The sequence below is a fragment of the Syngnathus typhle genome, unplaced genomic scaffold (genome assembly GCF_033458585.1).
Source record: "Syngnathus typhle isolate RoL2023-S1 ecotype Sweden unplaced genomic scaffold, RoL_Styp_1.0 HiC_scaffold_29, whole genome shotgun sequence".
Lineage (NCBI taxonomy): Eukaryota > Metazoa > Chordata > Actinopteri > Syngnathiformes > Syngnathidae > Syngnathus > Syngnathus typhle.
Genome location: NW_026871935.1, coordinates 629815 through 638325, shown reverse-complemented (window position 1 = coordinate 638325; position 8511 = coordinate 629815).

Genomic DNA, 8511 nt, shown 5'->3' with positions numbered 1-8511 from the left:
GCACTTTTTCTGAATTGTACCGCTCCCGTCACTCTGGTTAGGTTGGCATCGAAAAAAACGCTCTCGGGTGCTTTAGAGTGCCGAGTTTATTACTGCGCATTAAGAAATGACCACCTCCAACGTTTGGTTTATGTTTTATAAGCATTTTTAATTTTATTGCTTAAATCGCATTTTCTCGGCGAGCTGAGCACTTTTTCTGAATTGTGCCGCTCCCGTCACTCTGGTTAGGTTGGCATCGAAAAAAACGCTATCGGGTGCTTTAGAGTGCCGAGTTATTCACTGCGCATGAAGAAATGACCACCTCCAACGTTTGGTTTATGTTTAATAAGCATTTTTAATTTTATTGCTTAAATCGCATTTTCTCGGCGAGCTGAGCACTTTTTCTGAATTGTGCCGCTCCCGTCACTCTGGTTAGGTTGGCATCGAAAAAAACGCTCTCGGGTGCTTTAGAGTGCCGAGTTTATTACTGCGCATTAAGAAATGACCACCTCCAACGTTTGGTTTATGTTTTATAAGCATTTTTAATTTTATTGCTTAAATCGCATTTTCTCGGCGAGCTGATCACTTTTTCTGAATTGTGCCGCTCCCGTCACTCTGGTTAGGTTGGCATCGAAAAAAACGCTCTCGGGTGCTTTAGAGTGCCGAGTTTATTACTGCGCATTAAGAAATGACCACCTCCAACGTTTGGTTTATGTTTTATAAGCATTTTTAATTTTATTGCTTAAATCGCATTTTCTCGGCGAGCTGAGCACTTTTTCTGAATTGTGCCGCTCCCGTCACTTGGCATCGAAAAAAACGCTCTCGGGTGCTTTAGAGTGCCGAGTTATTCACTGCGCATGAAGAAATGACCACCTCCAACGTTTGGTTTATGTTTTATAAGCATTTTTAATTTTATTGCTTAAATCGCATTTTCTCGGCGAGCTGAGCGCTTTTTCTGAATTGTGCCGCTCCCGTCACTCTGGTTAGGTTGGCATCGAAAAAAACGCTCTCGGGTGCTTTAGAGTGCCGAGTTTATTACTGCGCATTAAGAAATGACCACCTCCAACGTTTGGTTTATGTTTTATAAGCATTTTTAATTTTATTGCTTAAATCGCATTTTCTCGGCGAGCTGAGCACTTTTTCTGAATTGTGCCGCTCCCGTCACTCTGGTTAGGTTGGCATCGAAAAAAACGCTCTCGGGTGCTTTAGAGTGCCGAGTTTATTACTGCGCATTAAGAAATGACCACCTCCAACGTTTGGTTTATGTTTTATAAGCATTTTTAATTTTATTGCTTAAATCGCATTTTCTCGGCGAGCTGAGCACTTTTTCTGAATTGTGCCGCTCCCGTCACTCTGGTTAGGTTGGCATCGAAAAAAACGCTATCGGGTGCTTTAGAGTGCCGAGTTATTCACTGCGCATGAAGAAATGACCACCTCCAACGTTTGGTTTATGTTTAATAAGCATTTTTAATTTTATTGCTTAAATCGCATTTTCTCGGCGAGCTGAGCACTTTTTCTGAATTGTGCCGCTCCCGTCACTCTGGTTAGGTTGGCATCGAAAAAAACGCTCTCGGGTGCTTTAGAGTGCCGAGTTTATTACTGCGCATTAAGAAATGACCACCTCCAACGTTTGGTTTATGTTTTATAAGCATTTTTAATTTTATTGCTTAAATCGCATTTTCTCGGCGAGCTGAGCACTTTTTCTGAATTGTGCCGCTCCCGTCACTCTGGTTAGGTTGGCATCGAAAAAAACGCTCTCGGGTTCTTTAGAGTGCCGAGTTTATTACTGCGCATTAAGAAATGACCACCTCCAACGTTTGGTTTATGTTTTATAAGCATTTTTAATTTTATTGCTTAAATCGCATTTTCTCGGCGAGCTGAGCACTTTTTCTGAATTGTGCCGCTCCCGTCACTTGGCATCGAAAAAAACGCTCTCGGGTGCTTTAGAGTGCCGAGTTATTCACTGCGCATGAAGAAATGACCACCTCCAACGTTTGGTTTATGTTTTATAAGCATTTTTAATTTTATTGCTTAAATCGCATTTTCTCGGCGAGCTGAGCGCTTTTTCTGAATTGTGCCGCTCCCGTCACTCTGGTTAGGTTGGCATCGAAAAAAACGCTCTCGGGTGCTTTAGAGTGCCGAGTTTATTACTGCGCATTAAGAAATGACCACCTCCAACGTTTGGTTTATGTTTTATAAGCATTTTTAATTTTATTGCCTAAATCGCATTTTCTCGGCGAGCTGAGAACTTTTCCTGAATTGTGCCGCTCCTGTCACTCTGGTTAGGTTGGCATCGAAAAAAACGCTCTCGGGTGCTTTAGAGTGCCGAGTTTATTACTGCGCATTAAGAAATGACCACCTCCAACGTTTGGTTTATGTTTTATAAGCATTTTTAATTTTATTGCTTAAATCGCATTTTCTCGGCGAGCTGAGCACTTTTTCTGAATTGTGCCGCTCCCGTCACTCTGGTTAGGTTGGCATCGAAAAAAACGCTCTCGGGTGCTTTAGAGTGCCGAGTTATTCACTGCGCACGAAGAAATGACCACCTCCAACGTTTGGTTTATGTTTTATAAGCATTTTTAATTTTATTGCTTAAATCGCATTTTCTCGGCGAGCTGAGCGCTTTTTCTGAATTGTGCCGCTCCCGTCACTCTGGTTAGGTTGGCATCGAAAAAAACGCTCTCGGGTGCTTTAGAGTGCCGAGTTTATTACTGCGCATTAAGAAATGACCACCTCCAACGTTTGGTTTATGTTTTATAAGCATTTTTAATTTTATTGCTTAAATCGCATTTTCTCGGCGAGCTGAGCACTTTTTCTGAATTGTGCCGCTCCCGTCACTCTGGTTAGGTTGGCATCGAAAAAAACGCTCTCGGGTGCTTTAGAGTGCCGAGTTTATTACTGTGCATTAAGAAATGACCACCTCCAACGTTTGGTTTATGTTTTATAAGCATTTTTAATTTTATTGCTTAAATCGCATTTTCTCGGCGAGCTGAGCACTTTTTCTGAATTGTGCCGCTCCCGTCACTCTGGTTAGGTTGGCATCGAAAAAAACGCTATCGGGTGCTTTAGAGTGCCGAGTTATTCACTGCGCATGAAGAAATGACCACCTCCAACGTTTGGTTTATGTTTAATAAGCATTTTTAATTTTATTGCTTAAATCGCATTTTCTCGGCGAGCTGAGCACTTTTTCTGAATTGTGCCGCTCCCGTCACTCTGGTTAGGTTGGCATCGAAAAAAACGCTCTCGGGTGCTTTAGAGTGCCGAGTTTATTACTGCGCATTAAGAAATGACCACCTCCAACGTTTGGTTTATGTTTTATAAGCATTTTTAATTTTATTGCTTAAATCGCATTTTCTCGGCGAGCTGAGCACTTTTTCTGAATTGTGCCGCTCCCGTCACTCTGGTTAGGTTGGCATCGAAAAAAACGCTCTCGGGTGCTTTAGAGTGCCGAGTTTATTACTGCGCATTAAGAAATGACCACCTCCAACGTTTGGTTTATGTTTTATAAGCATTTTTAATTTTATTGCTTAAATCGCATTTTCTCGGCGAGCTGAGCACTTTTTCTGAATTGTGCCGCTCCCGTCACTTGGCATCGAAAAAAACGCTCTCGGGTGCTTTAGAGTGCCGAGTTACACTGCGCATGAAGAAATGACCACCTCCAACGTTTGGTTTATGTTTTATAAGCATTTTTAATTTTATTGCTTAAATCGCATTTTCTCGGCGAGCTGAGCGCTTTTTCTGAATTGTGCCGCTCCCGTCACTCTGGTTAGGTTGGCATCGAAAAAAACGCTCTCGGGTGCTTTAGAGTGCCGAGTTTATTACTGCGCATTAAGAAATGACCACCTCCAACGTTTGGTTTATGTTTTATAAGCATTTTTAATTTTATTGCCTAAATCGCATTTTCTCGGCGAGCTGAGCACTTTTTCTGAATTGTGCCGCTCCCGTCACTCTGGTTAGGTTGGCATCGAAAAAAACGCTCTCGGGTGCTTTAGAGTGCCGAGTTTATTACTGCGCATTAAGAAATGACCACCTCCAACGTTTGGTTTATGTTTTATAAGCATTTTTAATTTTATTGCTTAAATCGCATTTTCTCGGCGAGCTGAGCACTTTTTCTGAATTGTGCCGCTCCCGTCACTCTGGTTAGGTTGGCATCGAAAAAAACGCTCTCGGGTGCTTTAGAGTGCCGAGTTATTCACTGCGCACGAAGAAATGACCACCTCCAACGTTTGGTTTATGTTTTATAAGCATTTTTAATTTTATTGCTTAAATCGCATTTTCTCGGCGAGCTGAGCACTTTTTCTGAATTGTGCCGCTCCCGTCACTCTGGTTAGGTTGGCATCGAAAAAAACGCTCTCGGGTGCTTTAGAGTGCCGAGTTTATTACTGCGCATTAAGAAATGACCACCTCCAACGTTTGGTTTATGTTTTATAAGCATTTTTAATTTTATTGCTTAAATCGCATTTTCTCGGCGAGCTGAGCGCTTTTTCTGAATTGTGCCGCTCCCGTCACTCTGGTTAGGTTGGCATCGAAAAAAACGCTCTCGGGTGCTTTAGAGTGCCGAGTTTATCACTGCGCATGAAGAAATGACCACCTCCAACGTTTGGTTTATGTTTAATAAGCATTTTTAATTTTATTGCTTAAATCGCATTTTCTCGGCGAGCTGAGCACTTTTTCTGAATTGTGCCGCTCCCGTCACTCTGGTTGGGTTGGCATCGAAAAAAACGCTCTCGGGTGCTTTAGAGTGCCGAGTTTATTACTGCGCATTAAGAAATGACCACCTCCAACGTTTGGTTTATGTTTTATAAGCATTTTTAATTTTATTGCTTAAATCGCATTTTCTCGGCGAGCTGAGCACTTTTTCTGAATTGTGCCGCTCCCGTCACTCTGGTTAGGTTGGCATCGAAAAAAACGCTCTCGGGTGCTTTAGAGTGCCGAGTTTATCACTGCGCATGAAGAAATGACCACCTCCAACGTTTGGTTTATGTTTAATAAGCATTTTTAATTTTATTGCTTAAATCGCAATTTCTCGGCGAGCTGAGCACTTTTTCTGAATTGTGCCGCTCCCGTCACTCTGGTTAGGTTGGCATCGAAAAAAACGATCTCGGGTGCTTTAGAGTGCCGACTTTATCACTGCGCATGAAGAAATGACCACCTCCAACGTTTGGTTTATGTTTTATAAGCATTTTTAATTTTATTGCTTAAATCGCATTTTCTCGGCGAGCTGAGCACTTTTTCTGAATTGTGCCGCTCCCGTCACTCTGGTTAGGTTGGCATCGAAAAAAACGCTCACGGGTGCTTTAGAGTGCCGAGTTTATTACTGCGCATTAAGAAATGACCACCTCCAACGTTTGGTTTATGTTTTATAAGCATTTTTAATTTTATTGCTTAAATCGCATTTTCTCGGCGAGCTGAGCACTTTTTCTGAATTGTGCCGCTCCCGTCACTCTGGTTAGGTTGGCATCGAAAAAAACGCTCTCGGGTGCTTTAGAGTGCCGAGTTATTCACTGCGCATGAAGAAATGACCACCTCCAACGTTTGGTTTATGTTTTATAAGCATTTTTAATTTTATTGCTTAAATCGCATTTTCTCGGCGAGCTGAGCGCTTTTTCTGAATTGTGCCGCTCCCGTAACTCTGGTTAGGTTGGCATCGAAAAAAACGCTCTCGGGTGCTTTAGAGTGCCGAGTTTATTACTGCGCATTAAGAAATGACCACCTCCAACGTTTGGTTTATGTTTTATAAGCATTTTTAATTTTATTGCTTAAATCGCATTTTCTCGGCGAGCTGAGCACTTTTTCTGAATTGTGCCGCTCCCGTCACTCTGGTTAGGTTGGCATCGAAAAAAACGCTCTCGGGTGCTTTAGAGTGCCGAGTTTATTACTGCGCATTAAGAAATGACCACCTCCAACGTTTGGTTTATGTTTTATAAGCATTTTTAATTTTATTGCTTAAATCGCATTTTCTCGGCGAGCTGAGCACTTTTTCTGAATTGTGCCGCTCCCGTCACTCTGGTTAGGTTGGCATCGAAAAAAACGCTCACGGGTGCTTTAGAGTGCCGAGTTTATTACTGCGCATTAAGAAATGACCACCTCCAACGTTTGGTTTATGTTTTATAAGCATTTTTAATTTTATTGCTTAAATCGCATTTTCTCGGCGAGCTGAGCACTTTTTCTGAATTGTGCCGCTCCCGTCACTCTGGTTAGGTTGGCATCGAAAAAAACGCTCTCGGGTGCTTTAGAGTGCCGAGTTATTCACTGCGCATGGAGAAATGACCACCTCCAACGTTTGGTTTATGTTTTATAAGCATTTTTAATTTTATTGCTTAAATCGCATTTTCTCGGCGAGCTGAGCACTTTTTCTGAATTGTGCCGCTCCCGTCACTCTGGTTAGGTTGGCATCGAAAAAAACGCTCTCGGGTGCTTTAGAGTGCCGAGTTTATCACTGCGCATGAAGAAATGACCACCTCCAACGTTTGGTTTATGTTTTATAAGCATTTTTAATTTTATTGCTTAAATCGCATTTTCTCGGCGAGCTGAGCGCTTTTTCTGAATTGTGCCGCTCCCGTCACTCTGGTTAGGTTGGCATCGAAAAAAACGCTCTCGGGTGCTTTAGAGTGCCGAGTTTATCACTGCGCATGAAGAAATGACCACCTCCAACGTTTGGTTTATGTTTTATAAGCATTTTTAATTTTATTGCTTAAATCGCATTTTCTCGGCGAGCTGAGCGCTTTTTCTGAATTGTGCCGCTCCCGTAACTCTGGTTAGGTTGGCATCGAAAAAAACGCTCTCGGGTGCTTTAGAGTGCCGAGTTTATCACTGCGCATGAAGAAATGACCACTTCCAACGTTTGGTTTATGTTTTATAAGCATTTTTAATTTTATTGCTTAAATCGCATTTTCTCGGCGAGCTGAGCACTTTTTCTGAATTGTGCCGCTCCCGTCACTCTGGTTAGGTTGGCATCGAAAAAAACGCTCTCGGGTGCTCTAGATTTCCGAGTTTATTACTGCGCATTAAGAAATGACCACCTCCAACGTTTGGTTTATGTTTTATAAGCATTTTTAATTTTATTGCTTAAATCGCATTTTCTCGGCGAGCTGAGCACTTTTTCTGAATTGTGCCGCTCCCGTCACTCTGGTTAGGTTGGCATCGAAAAAAACGCTCTCGGGTGCTTTAGAGTGCCGAGTTTATTACTGCGCATTAAGAAATGACCACCTCCAACGTTTGGTTTATGTTTTATAAGCATTTTTAATTTTATTGCTTAAATCGCATTTTCTCGGCGAGCTGAGCACTTTTTCTGAATTGTGCCGCTCCCGTCACTCTGGTTAGGTTGGCATCGAAAAAAACGCTCTCGGGTGCTTTAGAGTGCCGAGTTATTCACTGCGCATGAAGAAATGACCACCTCCAACGTTTGGTTTATGTTTTATAAGCATTTTTAATTTTATTGCTTAAATCGCATTTTCTCGGCGAGCTGAGCACTTTTTCTGAATTGTGCCGCTCCCGTCACTCTGGTTAGGTTGGCATCGAAAAAAACGCTCTCGGGTGCTTTAGAGTGCCGGGTTTATCACTGCGCATGAAGAAATGACCACCTCCAACGTTTGGTTTATGTTTTATAAGCATTTTTAATTTTATTGCTTAAATCGCATTTTCTCGGCGAGCTGAGCGCTTTTTCTGAATTGTGCCGCTCCCGTCACTCTGGTTAGGTTGGCATCGAAAAAAACGCTCTCGGGTGCTTTAGAGTGCCGAGTTATTCACTGCGCATGAAGAAATGACCACCTCCAATGTTTGGTTTATGTTTAATAAGCATTTTTAATTTTATTGCTTAAATCGCATTTTCTCGGCGAGCTGAGCGCTTTTTCTGAATTGTGCCGCTCCCGTCACTCTGGTAAAAAAACGCTCTCGGGTGCTTTAGAGTGCCGAGTTATTCACTGCGCATGAAGAAATGACCACCTCCAATGTTTGGTTTATGTTTAATAAGCATTTTTAATTTTATTGCTTAAATCGCATTTTCTCGGCGAGCTGAGCGCTTTTTCTGAATTGTGCCGCTCCCGTCACTCTGGTTAGGTTGGCATCGAAAAAAACGCTCTCGGGTGCTTTAGAGTGCCGAGTTATTCACTGCGCATGAAGAAATGACCACCTCCAACGTTTGGTTTATGTTTAATAAGCATTTTTAATTTTATTGCTTAAATCGCATTTTCTCGGCGAGCTGAGCACTTTTTCTGAATTGTGCCGCTCCCGTCACTCTGGTTAGGTTGGCATCGAAAAAAACGCTCTCAGGTGCTTTAGAGTGCCGAGTTTATTACTGCGCATTAGGAAATGACCACCTCCAACGTTTGGTTTATGTTTTATAAGCATTTTTAATTTTATTGCTTAAATCGCATTTTCTCGGCGAGCTGAGCGCTTTTTCAGAATTGTGCCGCTCCCGTCACTCTGGTTAGGTTGGCATCGAAAAAAACGCTCTCGGGTGCTTTAGAGTGCCGAGTTTATTACTGCGCATTAAGAAATGACCACCTCCAACGTTTGGTTTATGTTTTATAA